General features: G+C 43.5%; 1 pseudogene; it reads right to left on the bottom strand.

Moving 5' to 3' along the window:
• Positions 1-7,873: 7,873 nt before the first annotated feature.
• Positions 7,874-13,736, bottom strand: LOC103204419 (annotated as a pseudogene).
• Between the last annotated feature and the right edge of the window lie 9,874 nt (positions 13,737-23,610).

Below are 23,610 nucleotides of genomic sequence, written 5' to 3'. Positions count from 1 at the left end.
TCACTAAGTGTATCTCAGGCTAAATGTTAGGGAGAATTTCTTGCAAAGGAAGCAGATTTTGAGTGGCAGTGCTAAAGAAGGCTTTGCCATTTCTTTTTCTATAGACCTTAATGAAAATCTAGAGAAGATAGGTTGAAAGCAATGGGAACCCTCTGGCAAGGGGCTAACTTTCAGAGTTTTGATATAAAAGCAGTTCAAAATCAGATGATGTCTTGAAGCATTTCTGTGTATCTCTGCAGATAAACAGAGTCCTGGAGACAAGTAAAACCATGACATATTCAAAATCAATTTAGTGTGACCAGAGTATAGAATTTGAGGGAGAAGGTGTGGGAGATGAGGCTGGAGAGGTCAGTAAGGATCGGGCCATGAGGGACCTGGTCTGACATGTTAATTTGAACTTTGCACTGCAGCCACTGGGAAACCACTGAAGGATTTTGAGCAGAAGAGTGACATCATCTGATCTGTGACTTGAATATCAGGGTAAAGAATGGAAAGAGGTTCTTTGAAGTTTATTGTGGGAAAAAATATTTAAATCACAGAGAACTTAGAAAGAAGGATATTCTCCATTCCCCAAGCTACTCCACTAGTCTTAGTGCTTTAGATAGATAGGTAGGTAGGTAGATAGATAGATAGATAGATGTCCAGTTCGCTGTGACTCATGACAACCCTATGTACAATGGAACAGAATGTTGCATGGTACTGCATTATCTTTATGATCATCAGTATGTTCAAGTCCGTCATTGTGGCTATTGTGTCAACCCATCTCACCAAGGGTCTCCCTCACTGTCCTTGGCCCTCTACCTCACCAAACATTGCATCCTCCTCCAGTAGTTTATCCCTTCCCATGATGTGTCCAAAGCCAACAATGTCAGACAAGGTTCAGTTGTGATCCACAGGATTTTCATTGGCTAATTTTGGGGAGTAGATCTCTGGGTCTTTCTTCCTAATCTGTCTTAGCCTGGAAGCTCCACTGAAACCTGTCCACTATAGGTAACTAGTATTTGAAATATCAATGGCATAGCTTCCAGCATCTCAGCAACACTCAAGCCACCACAGTATGATAATTTGACAGACAGGTGGTGGTAGGCTCACCCAGTGGGCTTTAAAAATGTTGGTGTCTAAATCTCACTGCCAAATATTCTGATTTAATTGGTCTAGGGTTCAGCTTGGGCAACAGATGTTTTAAAAGCTTCCATATGATCCTTATATGCCACCAAGATTGAGCACCATGAGCTAGCTCTTTCTTGTGTGTATTAATTCAAGTTGGAAACTAGAATGTTCAAGTTGGAGGTAGTAAATTGCAGTAGCAGGGAGGAGGGTGTGGAGAGGTAAAGAACATAGCTGTGGCTCATCCACTCACTTACAAATTCAAGGTAAGCAAATGCCTGGCATGCAGCTTGGGCTTGAAGGAAAATCAGGCAACCCATCTCTTGTGCTCTAAGTCTTTTAACCCAACAGGTAAACCAAGCATTATACCCCAAAGCAGTGCAGAGCCCGGTGTGACAAACTTTGATCAGAGGACAAAAGAAGAGGGGAGGCTCAATGTGAGCAACAGGGGTTGGGAAAGTCACTGAGGAGAAGGAGAGACCCATACCCTTGACCTTGAAGAATGGATGGGAAGGGAATGCATAGGAGGGGGAAGCTTGTGTTCTTCTCTCCTCCCTCAAGCCACACAGCACTCAGGCAAATTGTTTTCTGGGAAAAGATGACATTAAATAAGAAGGATGAGGACTACAACTATTTTATTTGTGTCTTTGTGTGAGTGATGTCAAGCTGCCCCTCCAAGAAGGTGCAGCCCCAGCACTGCAAGGCTTGACTAACAGAACATGGGCTGAATCTCTGCCCTCACTCATTTCCTCTGTGATGTTAATGAAAAATTCCTGAGACATTAGGAGAATGTGAACTCTGACTGGATATTTGATCACAGTAAATAATTAATGTGTATCTTGTTAAGTGTAATAATGGTATTATGACTGTTTTAAAAAATAATTCTTATCTTAGAGAAACTTTTACAAAGCTATTTATCTATAAATTTATCTGACATCTGAGATTTGTGTCAAAATAATCTGGAAGGGTAGGAGAAGTGGGTAAGGCAGAGATGAAACAAGATAATGAGTGGATTGTTGAGCTGGGTGATGAATACAGAGAGTTTTATTCTCAGTTCACTATTATCTATACTATAATTTTTTTTGCACATTTTCCAGAATAAAAAGGATTTTTAAAAAGATCCACCACTCCTGAGACTATTTATGACACGCTTTTTTCCTATTATAAATAAGCTATTTTCACTTTGAATAGCAGTTTTTCTGTCCAGTACACTCAAATGAGAACATCTTTGCATATAGCTCAAATATATAACTTGCTTGAAACTGGTAAGAGTAATAAATAAGTTGGATGATAGGGTCAGAACCCAAAAATAATTTGGCAGTCTGGAATTTGAGCCAAATCTAATCAGAAATATTTGACAGAGATTAATGTAAAACCTTATATGTGTCTTCAAACAAAACAATTGTACAGTCAGCATGGAGAGACATGGTTTCACAAGGACTTGTATAAAATGATGCCAACTAAGGGTGAGTCAGTACCAGGAAGGGGCTGCCAAAATCACCTGCAAGATTGGAGGATGCACAGAGAGACTCCTCATGCCCACCCCTTTCCTGGGCCAGGCAAGCCTCACCTAGAGAGTTGGGATGGGGTCTAGGAACCTAGAGGATGTCTATGACAGAGCAGCCAGCATGGTGGGGGAAGGGTACTTCAAAGAGAGGAGGGAGTAGAAGCATTCTACCTGGAGAAATAATCCAATGAAGGGAGCAACTGTCCACAAATAGTTGTAGATTTTCACACACAAAGGGACTTAGACCTGTTCCCTATAGCCAGGGAGGAAAAACTCAGACCAACATGTGGAATTTCCAAGGTAGAACTCAGCTTAATATAAGGGAAAACCTTAAGAGGAGGACTCGTGCAAAGAAAGAATGGTCTTTTGTGAGAAAGAGGAGTTACCAACCACAGGAGGTGAGATTGCTCCTTGGGAACAGTGTTTTAGAAAGGACTCAAGAGTCTAAATTGGGACTCCTTAGGATAGCCTTTCAAGTCACTTCTAGCCTTAACAGTTTGATTCCTCACAAATCAGTGGTAACCCTGGAAATAATAATGGCAATATCTCCCATTTGTTGAGTACTTATCTTGTTTTACAGATTGTGTCCAGCTCTAGCATGTATGATATCATTTCATCAATCCATCAGTCAAAACTTGCTTGAGTATACATTTTCTATCCAACATTGTGTAACTTACAAACTATATATGGTATAGTCTCTTTTCTTAAAGAGCTTTTAATTTAGTGGCTAATAAAAACTTGCATACATATAGCACAGTATCTGTATGAACATCTTTCGTTTGACAAAATAGTTTTTACATATATTATTTCATGTATTCCTTGAAACATCCCTGAGAGGCAGATATTATTTTTAATATCACATTGAAGAATAATAACAGCTAATATTTTAAGGCACTTTGGTGGCATAAGGGCTCTGGTGGTGTAGTGCCAAATGCATTTGGCAGCTAATCAGAAGGCTGGCAGTTCAAACCCACCAGTCACTCCTTGAAAGGAATATTGGGCAATCTACTTCCATAGTGAGACTGCCTCAGAAACCCAAGGAGGGGTTGCTGTGAGTTGGACCTGACTTGACAGCAGTGAATTTGGTTTTTTGTTTCTGTTTGGGTTTTTGTTTTGTTTTGTTTTGTTTGGTGGCATAATGGTCAGTAGTTCAAACTCACCAGCTGCTCTGTAGAAGGAAGATAGGGCAATCTGCTTCTGTAAAGATTTACAGCCATGGAAACCAAGTGGGAGAGTTGCTATGGGTTGGAATCAATTCAATGGCAGTGAGTTAATATTTTTAATCACCCTCTACTTCTGGGAATGCTCACTTTCCAGTGTTGCTCAGTATTAGCCTAACCTCAATTAAGAAAAGACTATGTTTAAAATTTATTTTTATGTCCTGCTCATCCCAATAATGCCAAAAACAAACTATCAAGTTGATTATGACTCATAGCAATCCTATAGGACAGAATAGAACTAGGTTTCCTAGGCTGTAAATCTTACTAAGGCAGACTGCCTCATCTCTCTCCCATAGAGTTGCTAGTGGGTTCAAACTTCTGACCTTTTGGTTAGCTGCTCAATGATTTAACCATAGTGCCACCAGAGGTCCTATCCAAATAATGTTGTTGTTGTTGTTGTTGTTGTAATGTGCTGTCGAGTCGGACCTGACTCATAGCGACCCCTCCTTGGATTTCCAAGGCAGTATCACTTTGGAAGTAGATTGCCCAACCTTCCTTCCGAGGAGTGACTGGTGCGTTTGAACTGCCAACCTTCTGGTTAGCAGTCAAGCATCTTAGGCACTATACCACCAGAGCTCCCATCCAAATAATAAGATAGTTAAATTTAAAAACAATGCTTCATATTAAAAGAAGTAAATATTTTATTCACCTAATGACAAATACTCCCCAGAAACTGACACAAAAAGGAAAACATGCTAGGATGCCTAAGTTTAATTATCCATAAAGACTTCTTCAAGATAGACAAATTGCTCTTTGGTCTTGGGTATAAAAGGAACACACACACATACACACACACAAAAAAGGACAAACTCTCAACTTATTTTTAAATTGAGTTTTGAGGAAATATTTACTTGATCTTGTAAAGGAAATCTGTGAGCCCAAATACAAATATTAAGAGCTAAAGCAGGAAATTGATGAAGTGAATTTGGAGGGAGCAATGGTGAGTGTCGACCTCCTGAAAGCAAATCTTCCCCTAGCCACCTGGACCTGGATTCAGCACCAAGGACAGAGCAGTGTTACCTAAATGGGCTATAAAGTCTCAAACCAAACTAAAAATACCAAATTCGTTGCCATTGAGTCAATTCTGACTCACAGTAGCCCTATAGGACAGAGTAGAACTGCCCCACAGGTTTTCTAAAACTGCAAATCTTTACGGAAGCAGACTGCCACATCTTTCTCTCACGTCCAATGGGTTCAAATGGCTGACTTTTCAGTTAGCACTTAACCACTAGCAGAGGTCCTCTGAATAAAATAAGCCTCTGCCATCAAAGACCAGGGACATTCTCCCACCCCAACTCGATTGTGTGGAAACAAACTTCATGTGCATTATTAGTTTAGCATAGAAGGTACAAGTATGAACTCTTGGTCCCAACTACTAATGTTTAAACCCTGACTCTACCACTTGCTAACAGTATGACTTTGGACAAGTCACTTTATCTCTTTGTGCCTCTTTTCCCTCATGTTTAAAATGAAGCTAATCATATCTTCCTTGTAGGATCATTGTGAGGATTAAATTAGTTATATGTGAAGTGCTCAGAATAGTGTCTGAGCAGGTAGTAACAACTTAGTAAGCCTTTGCTTCACTTATTGGCTTCCCAAAACTTTGAGATCCTGGGAAGTAGGGAAGGGAGGCAGAGTACCATAGAAAAACTAGTGTTAGGGAGAAGGGTGGCTGTTGTTTATCTATAAGGAATATGGGTACAGGTGAAGTTTTTGACCCATTCTCCTACCAGCCTGGCCCAAAGTCCCCAATAGCAGAAGTGAGGGAGGTCTTCCTCCTGAAGTGACCCAGGCTGGGCACTGCTGTTACCAGTTGGCTTTCACTAAGCAGAACTCCTGTCAAAGACCACTGAAGCCAGTATGGGAAGTGTCCAGCCACAGGATGTAGTCTGACCTGGGATGGATCCAAAAAGAGTGAACCAGATAGTGACAGTTGGACAGATTGTTAATTTTGACCCAGTTTGCTAACCCCAAAGATTCTCTCAACACCCTCATTCTCTCATCATTTCCCACATACTTCACACACAGATGCTAACGTAACTTTCAGAAGGTCACATTTCCAGTGGTGAAAAACAAGGCTCCAGGAATTGATGGAATATCGATTGAGATGTTTCAACAAATGGATGCCACACTAGAGGCACTCACTCAGCTATGCCAGGAGATTTGGAAGACAGCTACCTGGCCAAGTGACTGGAAGAGATCCATATTAGTACTCATTCCAAAGAAAGATGATCTCACAGAATGTGGAAATTGTTGAACAATATCATTAATATCTCACCCAAGTAAAATCTTGCTGAAGATAATTCAAAAATGATTACAGCAGTATATTGACAGAGAACTTCAAAAAAGCAAGCTGGATTCAGAAGAGAACATGGAATGAGGGATATCATTGCTGATGTCAGATGGATCTTGGCTGACAGCAAAGAATACCAGAAAGATGTTTACTTGTGTTTTACTGCTATGCAAAAGCATTCAATTGTGTGGATCATAACAAATTATGGATAACATTGAGAAGAATGGGAATTCCAGAAGATTAATTGTCCTTATAAGGGACTTGTACATAGACCAGGAGGCTGACATTCGAACAGAACAAGGGGACACTGCATGGTTTAAAATCAAGAATGGAATGGGTCAGGGTTGTATCCTTTCACTATATTTATTCAATCTGTATGCTGAACAAATAATCAGAGAACCTGGACTATATGAAGAAGAACATGGCATCAGGATTGAAGGAAGGCTCCTTAACAACCTATGTTATGCAGATGACACAATTTTGGTCACTGAAAATGAGGATGACTTGAAATACTTACTGATGAAGATTGAAGACTACAATCTGCAATATGGATTACACCTCAATATAAATAAAACAAAAATCCTCACAACGGAACCCATAAGCAGTATCATGATAAATGGAGAAAAGATTGAAGTTGTCGAAGACTTCATATCACTTGGTTCTACAATCAACACTAATGGAAACAGCAGTCAAGATATCAGCCGTCATATAGCATTGGGCAAGTCTGCTGCAAAGGACCTCTTTCAAGTGCTGAAGAGCAAAGTTTCCTTAAAACCTAGGGTGCACTTGACACAAGCCATGGTATTTTCAATTGCCTCATCTGCATGTGAGAACTGGACAATGAATAAGAAAGACAGAAGAGTCGATGCTTTTAAGTTGTGGTGTTGGCAAAGAATGCTGAAAGTATCATGGACTGCTCAAAGAACTAGCAAATCTGTGCTGGAAGAAGTGCAGCTGGAGTGCTCCTTGGAAGCGAGAATGGCCAATCTTCATCTCACCTACTTTGGTCATGTTGTAAGAAGGAATCAACCCCTGGAAAAGGAAATAATGCTTGGCAAAGTGGAGGGACAATGAAAAAGGGGAAGGCTCTCAATGAGATGGACTGACACAGTGGCTCCAATGATGGGCTCAGGTATAGCAAAAATAATGGGGATGGCACAGGACCAGGCAGTGTTTTGTTCTACTGTACATTAGGTCACTATGAGTCAGAGATGACTTGATGGCACCAAACAACAACAACAACAACACCTTCTGTATCAGAAGACACCACGGATCCCACTTGTTCTGTAAAACTCATAAAGCCAAAATGCTGTGCAACATATTGTAGTTTAATAAAGAAAACAGTAAGCTGAGGAGAGGCAGAGTTCATATGCAAGAAAACATAAAAGCAATAAGGGAATGGATGATGGGCTCAGACATAAACTCTAAATGACAATGCTTGTCTGAACCCCTTCTTGGCTTGGAGACTCCAAAAGGATGAGATTATGTTACCAACCCTGGGGAGAGAGGAGCTATTTCAGGAAGATGTGGCTAAGGGCAGAGGGAGTTTCTGTGGTCAAGTATCAGATCCCAGTCTCAGTACTTGATGCAGGAACGCTGCCTAGCCCTGGTGGTGGTATGCACAACCCTGGCTGAGGTGGGGGACAGTGAACTGACAACTCTGGGACTCTGACCCATGGAGATGCCTGTACCTCTTGACTCGATGCCTTTCCCAGCAATAGTGGACCCATTGCCCTCTTGGATGTCTTACCCACCTCTTTTGCCCCTCCCACCACTGTTGCTGCTGCTGTCCCCAATACTGGTGTTCTTGCTGCTTGAAGTGTAGTTGGCCATGGCTGCAAAGAGAATGAGATAATCAATCATACCCTATCAAAAAGCCCATTGCATGCCAAGCCTTGTCTGAGGAATGAAAGCAAAGAAAATCCAGAGAAATGGAGAGATTCCTTATCTGATGATGGGCCCAAGACACAAACTGGACAGGACATCCAGATAAGTCCTATCTAAATATAACTTGGGAGCTCTAGTAGCATAGTGCCTAAGGCACTTGACTGCTAACCAGAAGACTGGCGGTTCAAACCCACCAGCCACTCCTCGGAAGGAAGATGGGGCAATCTACTTCCGTAGTGATACTGCCTCGGAAACCCAAGGAGGGGTCACTATGAGTCGGGTCCGACTCAACAGCACATAACAACAACAACAACAAATATAACTTATGTGACTCCCTCTAGTGATCCTCCCTAGGGACTAGGTTATAAAAAAGTAATCTGTGGATAGGTGAGCTGATGCAAAGCCATGAGAAATAATCTAAACCAATAGAAAATAAAAGTATAAGATACAGATGCACACTGGGCTCAAGCACTCCCCAGACAACCTGTTTAGAAAAACAAATATCAGGGAAACCTGATGGTGGAATTATGCAGCTAGAACAATCTCTTACAGAATTATCCCCTGAGATGTCAGAGTTAATGATGATAGGAGCTACAGCATCAGAGAGTGAGATTAGACATGAGAAGGAACCTTCCTGAGATGCTAGGATGAGTTTAGGGGCACGGGTGCTAACCTGGTAAAGTCCAACAGAATTTGGACAAGCTGAACTGGAAACCTAGACTCCTAGGTTGAGTTTTTATGGAGAACATAGTTGGACTCATGAGAAATCAGGGTTATTTATATGCATGTCTCATCTCCCCTGTTATGGTGAAGGATCACTTAGGACCCATCTTTGTATTCTCTATCACAGCAGAATTGGTTGACATCTATTCTTAGGGTACACCATATGCCTGTTAGGAATCCCTTAGCGTTCTGCTTTAGTAAATATTAGAGTTGCTTTCCCTGAACCCAGAGGGAGGATGATGGGCAGTACAGTTCAGTTCATCAAGATTTGTTGAGGCCTCTTTGTAAATCTGCACGCAAAGCACAATTGATAGAGAGAGAGAGAGAGAGAGAGAGAGAGATTTGTTGAGGCCCTTAGTCCCCTATCTACATTGTTCAAAAACCACTGTAACTCAGTGGGTCTAACCGAAGACCATACAATACTGTGACACTTGGTTTTTAAGTTAGGTTCCTTGTCATGGCCTGGGTCCCTGCCTACCAGCACTCCTCACCCTCCAGTATTTTCTGGCAGGTGGCAACCTCCATGTCCAAAGCCAGCTTGATGTTCACGAGGTCCTGGTAGTCATGTAGGAGATGGACCAGATTCTCCTTGGCCTGTTGTGTGGCCTCTCTGAGTTCTGCCAATTTGTTCTGGGCGTCTTTGAGGGTCAGCTCACCCTGCTTCTCAGCATCAGTGATTACTGCCTGTAGGTTAGCATTCTGAAGCGAAAGGAGGAAGTAGAAGAGTACTCAATCTTTGGATACATCTGGGAATATGGAAAGTGAGCAGAGGTCCCCTTCTGTCTCCTTAATGCAAATTAAGGATTTGCCATACTAACCTCTTCTGCCCGTATCATTCATATCCATATAGCTGACAAATTCTAGTGTTAATTTGATCTCTTACCCAAGGATAATGCATAAGGGCTCCTAATCTTTTAGGTAGGTGTAATCCACAGTCTGAGTCCCTAGAAACTCAGTTTCACTTATTTTACAGAGTCTTAAGGCTATGCCCACTGGATTGAGGGAAGAGATTCCAACTTGAAGATGGTGGATAGAAGTAAAGATAGCTGAAGCCCTTGCTCTGTATGGTATCATTTGCAGAGCTCCATTGCTGAAAGTTCCAACCAGGAGCCTGAAAGACCACCCAGCCTGTACAGTCCAGATGCCCTGCTGGTACCCCATAGCATCACTGTTGTTAGAGTTACAATCCCAGGCTTTGGGTGAGCTGCACCCACTTGCTTGTTGACACTCATTCTTTGCCCTCAGCCTCTGGATCATCCTGTTGAACTCAAAAATCTCATTGTTGGTGTTCCTCAGGTCATGGCTATGCCTGCCAGCCATTGTGTGCAGCTCCCCAAGCTGGAGTGGGAGTGGGAGCAAGTAGAGAGAGATTACTCCTGAGCCTCAACCATGTGTGTGTGTGTGTCTAAGGGGGAATATGATTGCCATCTATCCAGAAAGCTTTAATGTCACATGGAAGTCCACCAGGCATTTAGAGTGGAGAGGATCACTTAATTGAAGCTCACAGTTGCCATTAACATATCAGGCAGTGGAATGAAGAGGCACTACAAAGACTCTGCAAGTTATGGGAAATTTTGTAGAAAATTTCAGTGGGTTTCCCACTGCATGAAATATGTGTTATTTGGGATGGTTCCAGAAGAGGCTGGAAGTGAAGGGGCAAGAGCTCTGGGAAAGGCTCATGGGATCTAAGCTGATGTAGTGACTCTTATTTACCTTGGTTTTGTACAAGGCATAGATCTCAGCCTTGTTTTTCTCAGAAATATCTTCATACTGAACCTTGACCTCAGCAATAATGCTGTTCAGGTCCCACTGGCAGTTATTGTCCATGAACAGGACCACAGATATTTCACTGTATGCTGATGGGACTTGGTTGTACTCCTACACATGCACAGGAAAGCACCACTGGATAGTTGTCAGCATCTCTCTGAGATGGCCTGAACCTATGATCCACTGGCCCAAGAGTGTTATGGGGCCTAGAAAACCAAAGCTTACTAAAGAGAAGGGAAGGTAACAAGGAAGTGACCCAGAGAAAGCGGGCAGTAAGACAATGTTTACCTCCACCCATATGGGGTCACATTTTACTCTCCTCTTGGTCACTCTGCCCAAGATTTCCCTTGAAACTCTGGACATGGGGATTCTAAAGGCATGAATAACAGATGCTGGGTGTCCTGAGTCTTAGAAAGAACAGAGGGAGTAAGTGGATAAAATGACGGGGGTGAAAAAAAAAAAAAAAAAACCATGAGGTGGAGTCATCTCTGACTTATGGCAATCCCGTGTGTGTCAGAGTAGAACTGTGCCCCATAGGGTTAAAAGATTAATTTTTTTCAGAAGTAGATCAGTAGTCCTTTCTTCCAAGGCCCCTCTGAATGGACTCAAACCTCCAACCTTTTGTTAGTAGTCAAGCACTTTAACTGTTTGCATGACCCAAGGACTGTAATGAGAGCGGGAAGGAGGGTAAAATAGGAGAAATGAAGAAGGAATATGGATAAAGATAAGAAAGACTTTGCCTTCATTTGCTGCCAGACAGAATTCACAAAGAAGCTGAATCTCCAGAATCAAGTAAGATTTGACATCTCAGCATTGCAGCTTCCACCCCGTGGAAAGGATGAAGGTTCTTATGGCTTCATAGATGGCTCTCAAAAAGTTAACCTCATCAGTAGGCTCTCCACTTGGATTTCCAAGTCCACTTTAATCATATAAGAAGTATCCACATCCTGAAAGTTGCAGGTGCATTTAATAATATTGATACACATTTACATGAATCAAGGAGTGAAAATCACTTAAATCACACATTAAACTTGCAGTAGGGAGAGAGATTTGACAGTTGAATTCAGTGTTCCAGGAGGTGTGTTATCATTTTTATAATGTGGATGATTATAATGGCAGTTATCAAACGTCTGACAGTGAACTGGTGTACTGAAGGGCTCAAAGCAGTATTGCAAACAGTGTGCCAAACATACTTGGGAGGTATCCTAGTGACAGAAAGAAAACCCTCAGGCCAGAGATTTGGTGGAGAGACAGGTGCTGCCCTGGTTCAGACCATCAGCAATAGCACAGCACTGGGAAATCCTGCTCTGGAGAAGGAGTCTTTAGCCCTATCTGCCTCACACCTGTGAGAAGTTGCCCCCATTCCCCCTTTCCTTACTCCATCTGCTTCCCTCATAGCTTCACTCCTCTGCTTACCTTCTTCAGAACCATGAAGTCATTCTCAGCCTCCGAGTGCTTGTTTATCTCATCCTCACACCTACAAGGAAGGAGACAGGTTATGCTGAGAGGTAAGTTGAGCCAAGGGTAGATTCACACATGTTTAGGAAAAGGTATTTATCCTAGGAGTTGATGGCTGCCCAGGGTCAGGGCTGCTGTTAAACATTCCCTGCTTAATACAAATTAAACCCAGTTGGGTGGCATGCACTTTTAGAATAGGAGGGCCTTAAGTGCACCCTGGTAGCCCATTTCCAACACTCCAGGATATTGGAAACAGAAGGAGATAAACCACATAATGGAAATGAAGCATAGCCTCTGGTGTCCCTCGCCCTCTCAGCAGCATATTCCTACAGGTCTGTCTGGATTCTCCACTGCTAGGGATCACCCTGGTCCTTGTGAGCCAAGGCTTATGGTCACTTCCAAGGCTGCCTTCCTCTTCTATCTACCGCCAAAACTCTCAGCTTCTCCCTCCTCCATTTGTGTGCTGGGTTCATATCCTACTGCCACATCTGACCAGAAGCAAGACTCCACTCTGTCTTAATCTCCCTTTGAAGCTATCTCCCACCAGGATAAATACATTCTTTAAGGGGTCTTCAACCTTGACTGCACACTGGAATCATCTGGGGATCTATAAAAAGTGCTGATGCCTGGTTCATGCACAAAGATTGTGACTGAATTGGTCATGAGTGCAACTTGCATATTCAGAAATTTTAAAGCTCCCAAAATAATCCTGGTAAGCAGAAAAGTTTAAGATCCACTGTTGTTAGATGATGCAGTGCCTAAACAATGACCTCTGTCTAATGTGGAATCTGTTAGATGCCCACCTCTGTGACATACACCTCATACTCCTTGATACCAACACAAGGCATCAAAAGAGAGCAGATCCTCCTTTCATCAGACTCCCTCTTCTGACACCTCATCCTACAGCCTACAGCCTCAGAGGCCTTGAGAACATGGGCCTGTAATTTTCTAGCTGGAAAACCCACATACCTCCAGACCTGCACCATCATCCCCTAGACCCTGTGGCTGTCTCCCGGAGTGTCTCCATCACTCACTTCCTCTTGCATTCCTCCACAAGTGCCTGCACTCTGCCCAGCTCCCCATCCAGTTGGCCCTGCTCTGTCTGCAGCCTGCCTAGCTGAGCCTGCAGGCAGCCAGTGCAGGATTCAAAGAAGGGCTTCAGGTCATTGGCACTGGCCTTTGAAGTGGATCTTTGTTCCTGCAGGAGGCACCACTTGGTCTCCAGCACTTTGTTCTGCTGCTCGAGGAAACGCACCTGTCATCAACCACAAAGAAGAGGTCACCGCTACCCAGTCTCCCACTCATGAGCAGATCTGTCACCCAAACCCAGGTCTTCCATGTCCCCCAATCCCAGGGGCTGTCAGGGCCACAAGTCCCCTCACCAGATGTCCCAGGCTGCCAACAGGCCTCACCTCATCAATGAAGGAGGCAAATTTGGTGCAAGGGTCTTGATCTGCTCCTTCTCTTGGGTCTTCACCTCCCTATCTGGGAGTCGATCCCCATGTTCAGGAGTTTCAGGGGAACCTAGTTGATGGTAACCCTTGGATATCGAGGGAAAAGCCCCCCTGAACCTCCAAAGCCCCCAGCTCCACCAGATACTCCCCCAAAGTCAACAGGTCTCCCTCCAGTACTGAAGGAACCTCCTTTAAAGCCACCACTCAGGCCTTTCCCTCTGAGTCCCCAGTCCAGGAGGCTCTTCCACCCACACTGAGTCAAACACTCTTCTTGCCCCCAAGGCTGTGCAGGTTTCTGCTGCCAAAGGCACTCCAGTCATGGCACAAGCTGCAGCAGCACTGCCTTCTCCAGGGTGTGAGGCTGACTGAGACTTGGGGGAACTAGGGTGGCTCTGGCTAGATATCACAATGGAAGAGTGACCACTGAAGCCCTTGGTGGCCTGGGGGAGGGGGCACTGCTGGACTGCTGTCTCATCATTTGCTCTGGATGCAGGAAGACATTCTGATTCAGAAAACCTCAGAGAAAAAGACACCTTCTGAGACAAAGAGAGGGGTGATCCTTTTTATAGGTCCCGGGTGAATTGGTTCATTAATTTTATGGTTTCCTGAGCTTTATTCTCTGGTTAAAATTAATCCTCACATCAATTTCATTCATTCTCATCCTAAAGTCTCCACTTCATGTCTTTCCTATAATTAGCTGCATGCAGACTCTGTGCAGGAGCATGTTGGGCCCTCCCTTCATGAATGGGCTTGGTTCCTGATAGGCATGACCCAGCCCCTGGGCCCCAGGCATTGACTTGTCAGGAGGCAGATGGTCCAATTAGGTGACTTCATTTTCCAAAAAAACTCTGGGCATCCACCCCCGTCACTCTGCTGTCTGTCTCTAAGAATGAGTGACACACAAGAATCTAGGAAGAGTTTGGGAAGATCAAGTAGAACGTTGGATTCCTCCTAACTGTTGCACCAGAGAGAATTGGATGGTCCATCCCTGGATCTCAACAGTTTCTTCAATTCTTTGGCTATTCCAGTAGCAGAGGGAATGTGTTAGGTTAAAATGCCCCAGACTAACCCAGAGGCCTGAATGAGTGGACTAGAGGCCTGAATGAGTGAACCCTCATCTGAAATTGTACATTGTTCACCATTTTGGGTAACCAAGAGAGCTCCCTGATGTTCCCTCTGACTCCATGTGACTCCCTGGTGAGGGAACTCCCCTGCTCCTATTGTTCAAATTTCTGCCCAGGCAGCCTCCAAGTCCCCCACTCTCATATCCTGAGCCCAGTCTCTTCCCCTTTAAAGTGTGTCTCTTCAGTTCCCTCTTCAGAAAGCTTCCTTAAGACCCTGTGAATTCTGTTCCCTACATACCTCCCTCCAATAATTGCCGTGGCCCTGTCCACCCGGCACTGGGCACCACCAAGGCAGGGCTATATCTGTCTGATATGCCAGGCTTCTCCATTGCCCACTGCCTGCCCCATGTGGCCTTGCAGGTTTTGTAGGATGAATGACTGTCCCAGGGCTCCTGCATTTGCCATTGCCCTCTGTGTTGTCACCTGTATGCCCCACCTCCACCATCACACTGTGCAAAATAGTCTTGTCCCTCTTGACGTCCCTTCTGCCCCAATCATCTCTTACCATGAGCTCAGGACTAATCCTTGTACATGTGCACTCAGGATGAGGTTTCTTGCTTTTATTTTTAAAACTCAGCAGAAGTGAAGGTCTCTGTATTTGTTATTGACTTTTTATTGTGGTAAATATATATTTTTTTGCTACAAATTGTTTGCCTTTTCAACATTTTTCACATGTACAATTTGGTGGCATTAGTCATATTTATCATGTTGTTCAACTATTGCCGTATCCATTTTCCCATACCTAAGCAGCTCAGTGTCCCCTAAGCAATGAGTCTCCTTTTCCCCTCCTTCCCTCCTGTTCTGATAATCACTAATAAACTTTGGTCTCTATACACTTGGCTATTCTAGATATTTCATATAAGAGGAATCATACAATATCTGTCCCTTTCTGACCAACTTATTTTACTCAGCATAATATTTTCAAAGCTCATCAGGGTGAGGTTTTGATGGACTAAACTATCTGCCATGTATAAGAATTGCTTCTCTCTCCTGTTAAAGATGTCCACTGTGTAGCAAGCCCATACTAAGTGTATGAAAAACACAGCCAGCTCACCCAAATGGTGGGAGAAAAGACTGGTTGGGAGACCTTGCCCCTCCCCTCATGTCCTTACTCATTCTTAGCCTATATGCCTTCACATATCAGTGTGAGTGCTTATCTTGGCAGCCTGCACCACTTGGGAGCCTGGGAGAGAGGTTATAGATTGTCCTTACAATAGACAAGAGAGGTGATTTTGTTGACAATTCCACACTGGTGGTAATAATAGCAGTCATCCTGGCTACAAGGAGAGATTATCAGAATCTAATAGCTCCTGGTGAGTGAGCATGGGTCAAGGATAAGCACACACTCAGTAGGAGGGGCGCTGAGAAGACTTCTCCAGCAGTGGTGTAGAGAGCTGGGACACTCCAGACAGCTATAGTATCTCCTCTAGAAGTAAAGGGAGTCCTGATTTAGTGTCAGGAGGGTTCACTGCCAACTGGCCCTGTGTAGATTAGAACTTGACAACTTGAGTACCTTCTAGTTACATCCAACCAACCAGTTGTCATCTCATCAATTCTGACTCACAGACATCCCGTGTGTGTCAGAGAAGAACTGTGCTTTTGGGTTTTCAATCACTGAGCTTTTGGAAGTAGATCACTAGGCCTTTCTTCTCAGGCACCTCGGGTAGACTTGAACTGCTGACCTTTCAGTTAGCAGCTGAGTGCACTACTCAGCAATGATAAAATAATAATAATAAAGAGCATCCTCAGGATGCGCTGTGGGTCACAGAGTTCCTCTCTCCTCCAGTAGGTGCTTATACTGGGCTTGGAACAGACACTATTGCTCATAACTCAGCCTCTCCATGAACCTAACACTGTGCCTCACCTCTATGTGGGAACAGCCCATGGGACAGCAAGTCAGCTCTTGAAGATATTTGGGAAAGGCACTTATACAAGATGTATACAGTACAAGTCACACAAGATGGCATGAATGTTAAAGTTTAGGCAAGAGCAGTTCTGTTCCATCATTTTTTGAGAAACTTTTGGGTTCTGTGAGGAGATGTTCAGAGGAAGGAGGAGTTCTGTATACCCAGGAAGGAAACAAACAATCTGACAGTCTTTCCTGGGACATGAGACAGTCACATATGGATGATGCCAGAAACAGCCATATGTGTACTGCAATTACAGGAGGGGATTAAACGGGAACTGTGGAGGAAGGTTTGTTAAGGAAGACATCCCAGAGAGGGCATTTTGAGCTGGTTTGATAGAGAGGACAATAAAGCATCCTGCCTTGGAGTGAATGGGCTTGGAGGAACCAATTTGCCTTGCAAATGTTACTGCTTCATTTAAATCTAGATCGTCAGAAGCTTCTGCAGGCAACAGAGAGGTGCATGTTATATACACAGATACAGAGCCACATACCACCCTGACCCGTCTCATGGGAAGAAATTATGCTGCTCAGGGCAGCCCAGTGAATTGCAGTAGATCATGAGGTTGGATGTAGTTCACCTTTATCCAAAGACTTACCCAGAGCCTCTAATTCTTCTTGCTCCCATCTACCTCTATATCATGTCCAAAGTGTTCTTATGTAAATACTACCTTCAATGTGTCACTCTTCTACCCAGAAAATGCCTGGGATCCCTGTAGCTGAATGAGCTGCCTCTCTCTCTCTCCCACTTCTGTCCCTTTTCCTTCTTCCCTCCCCTTCTCACCACTTTAAATGTTAGGCCTTGTCACTCTATCTAAGCCAATCATCTTGCCATCAACTTATTTGCAAAGTCCTCCACAATCTAGCCCCAAACCAATTCTCTAACTCCTCTACCTCTACTATGCAATAACGCAATAGGCTGCCTTGCAAAATGGTGAGTTCCCCATCCCTGGAAGAGCTCAAGATGAGGCAGCATGACCACTCATTTAGGGCTGAGGAGTCAGGCCAGCTGCAGATGGTGGAGACCAAGGAGATTTAATAAGGGGGCTTTTCAGAGATTGGGGATTCCCCAATCTCAGGGCTCAGGACAATGGCAGACTGACACACAACCTCCAGGACCACCATGGACAGTTTTGCAGGTTGTGTTCTGCACAAGAGTTCCAGTGTGAGAGAACCAAAATCCAGCCCAGACTTTGGTCACCAAGCTGTGTGCCTCGGCATGAAGAGGTGTCCACCCAGAGCACTTTCACATTACACAAAGTGCTGTCCTTTGCAAGCCATGTGCCCATGAACTTGAATCTACACAGAGTGGATGTCAACTTCTATATCACAAAAAGACCAGAAAAGTTGAGAAACTCTCAGAACACCAGAGTTTGCAGTCATGAGTCTTAGGATGAGAAGAATCCATTACTATAAAACCTCTTTGCTTATGTTTCACTGGCCATGGGGTCAGTGGAGTCATGTTGGAGTAAAAGCCTCAGCTCTAGAGTCAGACTGCCTGAGTTCAAATCCTGGCTCCCCACTTCCCAGTTATATGACTTTGGGTAAGTTGTTTAGCCCACTGTGCCTCCGTGTCCTCATATCTAATATGAGGATAATCATAGTATCAAATTCATAGGGTCATTGTGAGGATTAAGTTATTTTAGAACAGGCCTGGTGCATAACAAGCACTCAATACATGTTAGTTCTTAACTATCAGTGTCATCTAATAGACACATCATTTTGTCACCAGGTTCTTCATCCTCCAGACATCGTATATATCTGTTGTTGCTGCTGCTGCTCCTGTTTTTTAGCCCTTCACTGTTTCCAAAAGGGAGCTCTGGTGACTAAGGCATTTGACTGCTAACCAGAAGGCTGGTGGTTCAAACCCACCAGCCACTCTTCAAGGAAGGTTGGGCAATCTACTTCCATAGAGATAACACCTCAGAAATCCAAGGAAGGGTCACTATGAGTGGAATAGACTCCACGACAGTGAATTTGGTTTTTGTTTGTTTGTTAGTTTGTTTCCTGAAAAGCAGGAGAGAGTGTGTCTGTGTGTGCAGGCCTACACACGTATATGTGTATTTATGTGTGTCCGTGTGTGTGAGAGAGAGTGTGTTTGTGTCTAGGTGTATAGTGTGTGAGGCAGGGAGTTAGGAGACACAGAGAAACAGAATTATTCCACCCTATATTAAAAACCTTACCTATTTCTAAATGAATAGCAGTAATCACACAAAGCTGAAAAGAACTATTAGAAATGCCCCGAGTCCTTGGTGTTCTTTGTAGTTCCATCAAAAATGATTACGGTTGGCCATCTAAGACCCCACATCTTAATTACACCTTCTCAGGGCAAGAAGTATATGAAACAAATGTGTAGGCATTCAACCATGGCCTACTCGGCCTTGACTGTGAGTAACCTCAGGTTTAATAAGACAAAACATCTGGCTTGAAACAACAAAATTACTAGTCTTAACATTGGTAGTGAAAAAAAGAACTTTAATACATGTGATTGTAAATTCCTTTTCCCCAGTTGCCAGTAAGGATGGATTGGGAAGGCCAACCACAGCAGCCTGGAAGCAGGGAGGCCAGGTAGGAGTTTATCTTTGTTAACTAGGGGTAAGCTAAAAGGAGTCATTACTTCAGTCAACTCAGACACTAGAGTGGGGTCCTCAGAAACTCAGTCAGTGGAAGAGAGAGATGAGCCTGGTGCAGATGGATGAAAAAGGCAGGAAGGGGTCTGGGGAGAGTCGCCCATTTAGTACACCAATCCCTGCCCCATCCCTAGCTTAGCTTTTCTGAATGTCTCAGACATTACTGTTAGTAGATGGCAATAGTCCAGGAAAGCCAACATCCCTCCCACCTCACTCCCAGAATCCATACAGAATTTGCTCATGTATCCCCCTATACATACAGGGGGCTGCCTACTGCCCCTGGCCCATCAAGACTCTTCTGACTCATGACAAACCCCAAGTACAACAGAACAAAACATTGCCCGATTATATGCCATCTTCAGTCCACTGTTTCAGCCCCTTTGTATTTTGAGTACTTTCCAACCTAGGGGGCTAATCTTCTAGCACTGTATCTGACAATATTGTTGTGATCCACAGGGTTTTCACTGGCTAATTTTTGGAAGAAGATTTCCTGGTCTTTCTTCCTAGTCTGTCTTAGTCTGGAGGCACTACTGAAACTTGTCCACCACAAGTTACCCTGATGGTATTTAAAATACCTATTGGTGGCATAGCTTCCAGCACCATAGCAACATGCAAGCCACCACATTACACAAGCTGATGGATGGTGAATATCATCTACTAAAGGCCCTTAATCCCTAGGTGGCTCATTGAGCTGCCATTTCTCTCTTAAGCCTCACCTCTTTCTTTCATATTATCTACCTCTCAGACATGACTTTGGAGGTGGTCCCTCCCCACAATTTGACCTCACTTCCCTGCAATCCTGTTAGTCCCCTCTGATCTTTCTCCTCTAAGTGAGGCTCTGTTTTCTCACCCAACTTTAGCTGTTCTCAACATCCCCATGAAGTACCAAGTCTTGCCCAATCATGAATGTTGCTGGATTCTAGTCTCCTGAGTGGCTCAGAAATGCTAGAGTTCTTGCCTCAGACAAGTAGAAGGAAAGGGACAATGGTTTCATCCATATGCAGAACTACAGAAAGGGACGGAATAGAACTAGCTGCTGGATGATTTTCCAGGCACGAAAGAGGGGCAGTGGTGGTTCCATGGTAGAATTCTCACTCTCCATGCAAGAGACCAGGTTCTATTTTGGCCAATACACCTCACGCACAGCCAGCGCCCATCTCTCAGTGGAAGCCTGGGTTTTGCTATGATGTTGAACAGATTTCAGAGGAGCTTGCAGGCTAGGAGGAAAGGTCTGGTGATCTACTTCCAAAACTTAGCCAGTAAAAACCCTATGGATCGGATCTTAAAAGCTAGCAAGCTGCCATCTAGATGTAACGATGGGTCTCTCCTCGTCAAGAGCAAAGAAGAAAGCAGAAAACCAAAATTAATGGAAACAATCAGTCCCCACGACTGGTACACCATCCGATCTGCAACCTATACAAGTATGAGACCAGAAGAACTAGATGGTGCCCGGCTACCACTGTCATCCACTTGGAAGGGATGTAGGAGATCCTGGATAGAGAGGGAGAACAATGTGGAACAAAACTCAAAATCATTTGGAGGGAAAAAAAAAAGGGGGGGGATGACTGGGACCAGGTTTGCTGGTCCAATAGAGCCTGGTGGAACCACTGAGACTATGGCCTCTAGCTACCCTTCAGGTCTGGAATTGAGACCACATCTGTGGTTTCCAGCCAAGCAAAGTACAGGTATGTGAGTTGAACATTTCCCTCAAGTGGACACATGCCCTTGAGAGAACAATCATGGGAGAAGGAAGGGCACCTTATGCACAGGGAGACAGCTTAGGGGGCAGGAGAGTATGGAGGGATGGACACTGGGAAGTGGTACCTTGGGGAGGAAATTGGAGGGGAGCTGTTGCATTGTGGTAAATTGTGGTCAATGACATGAGACAAAGTATATGTGAACTGCTGTATCGAGAGTGAATTTGCTCTGTAAATCTTCACCCAAATCTAAATAAAATAAAATTTAAAAAAAAAAAAAACCCTATGGATCACAAGTCCAATCCCCAACCAATTATGTGGTTGGCAAAGGACAGGAAAGCACTACATTCCATTGTACATAGGATCACAATGAATTTGGGGCAAATAACAATGGTGTTGCAAGGATACAACTTCCCAGAAGAGGAGTCAGCCAACACCAAGGACCCTTGGCAAGAAGAAAGGCAAGATAGGGTGGAGATTGGGGACTAGGTTGTAGAGGATAGTCATCACACCCCTTGTGCCATCTTTCCCCAGTCCTATCAACACTCAACATATGACATCAGCAGAAGTCCCTCTCCAATCAAGTCACCTTCCCCTAATGGTTCAGGTTGTCTTTTGGGTTATAGCATCCATATCTGTTAACATTTGCACAACCCAGGAACTCCTCAAAATACCGATAAAGTCTTTGAATCCCTAGAACTACCATGATGTCAATCACATGGAGGGTCACCAATAAGGATATTACATTATTTCCTCTGGTCATGGTAACATGGCAGGAGTTAGATATATGACTTTCATGGAGATCTGCCTTTAAAAGACACTGTTTGCAATATACTTGCCAAATGGTTGGTTTCATTAATCTGTCAAGAATATATCCAGATTAATAAAGGAGAAAAATGACCACCCCAAATTAGCCCACTTATATAAAAAGACAAGAAAAGGCAAATGTATAAAGACCAAAGTTTGTTAGTGGTTACCAGGGATGTGAAGAGGTGGGGAAAGACAGATTAATGGTGATGGACAAATCACATTGATTAGGGGTAGTTCGCAGAGCTGATGATTGTAATTGCTATCAATAAGTTACACATCTGTAAGATCCTGGATAGAGTGGGAGAAAAATGTGGGACAAAACACAAAATAATTAAAAAAAAAAAAAAAAACAGACTTACTGGTCTGATAGAGACTGGTGAAACTCCTGAGACTATGGCCCCTCATCACTCTTCAGGCCTGGAATTGAACTCACTCCCATGGTTTCCAGCCAAACAATAGACAGGCATATACCGTGAACATTTACACCAGGTAGGTACACTTCTTAGAACAATCAATCGTGGGAGATCAGAAGGGCAGTACCAGCACAAGGAGATAGCTCAGAGGGCAGAATGCATAGGAAAGAAGGACACAGGAAAAAGGTAACCACAGGGAGGAAGTGGGAAGAGAGCTGTTACATTATGGGGATACAATCAATGTCATGAAACAAAATATGTATGAACTGCTATATGGAAAACGAATTTGCTTTGTAAATTTTCACCCAAATCACAATAAATAAATAAGGTGTAGTTATACGCCTGTAAAAGGTTGAACTGGCAAAATTGCATGATAGATATATTTATAACAATGACAAAAAAAAAAAAAAAGTAGCTGCCAAGGCTTCTTATGTATGACGAGACACCTCATGGGATCTGGTTCCTTGGATTGGAGGTTTAGAGTCATGATTTCATGGGACATCCAAATTAATTGGCCTAATAACAAGTTCAGTGGTTCTGTTCTACCTCCTAGCTCATTCCATAGTGTCTGGGATCTTAAAAGTTTTCAAGTGGTCATCCAAGGCACAATTCGTCTCTATCTGCCTGGAGCAATAGAGGAAGGAGAATAAAAAATAGGAAAAAATATAGAATGTGTGGCTAACTGCCTCCATGAACAAGTGCCTCCTTTGCCATGAGACCAGAACTACCTTAGGGGACCATGAATTTATGTTAATGAGGAAAATAGAACTCAGAAAAGGAGGGTGAGGAGGATTGCAGAACTTGAAGAATATCATGAGTGTCACTGAATTATACATGGAGAAATGGTTGATTGGTGAATTTTACTGTGTATATTCTCAACACAAAAAAGCAATTTTTTTTTTTTAGGGTGAGATGCAACTTTTTTTTTATTTTTATTTTCATTTTTGCAGTGTTTCCTCCCCTCCCCTCTCACCCCTGGTAAAAAAGCAAAATTTAAAATAAATTTAAAAAAAGAAAGAAAGAAAGAAAGTTCATTCTCAATAATTTTAACAGAAAATATGCAGAGACAATTCATAGAAAATCCAATTTAAATGGCTACTAAACATTTATAATGCTCAGCCTCGTTGGCAATCAAAGAAAAGAAAAATAAAACCTATAAAATTGTCAAAAATTAAAAAAGAATATCATACAGTGTTCCTAAGACAGTGGGGAAACAGGAAGTCTTACACGTTATGTGTAAAAGCATGCATTGCTACAATCTTTCTGGGGAGCAATATGACATAAATCAAGATTTTAAAGTAACCTAGCAGGCCAAAAGAGCAAGAGAAGGGGGTAAAACCCAGTCACTAGTGCTCAGACGGCTCCCTTGTTACCCTCCCAAGAGGGACCGGGTCTCCGGGAGCAAGGTAAGCACGGCGGGCTGGTGCTTACTCACTGATCTGCACAGAACACTTTCCCTGGTTACCCTCCCAAGGGGGACCGGGTCTCCGGGAGCAAGGTAAGCACGGGCGTAGCATAGAGTAGCAGGCCAGAAGAGCAGGAGAAAGGGGTAAAACCCAGTCACTAGTGCTCACACGGCTCCCTTGTTACCCTCCCGAGAGGGACCGGGTCTCC

This window comes from Orycteropus afer, unplaced genomic scaffold (assembly GCF_000298275.1).
Source record: "Orycteropus afer afer isolate SDZICR_OR568_19922 unplaced genomic scaffold, OryAfe1.0 scaffold00247, whole genome shotgun sequence".
Lineage (NCBI taxonomy): Eukaryota > Metazoa > Chordata > Mammalia > Tubulidentata > Orycteropodidae > Orycteropus > Orycteropus afer.
Note: the sequence above shows the minus strand (reverse complement) of the source record. Positions and strands in the feature narration are given on the sequence as shown.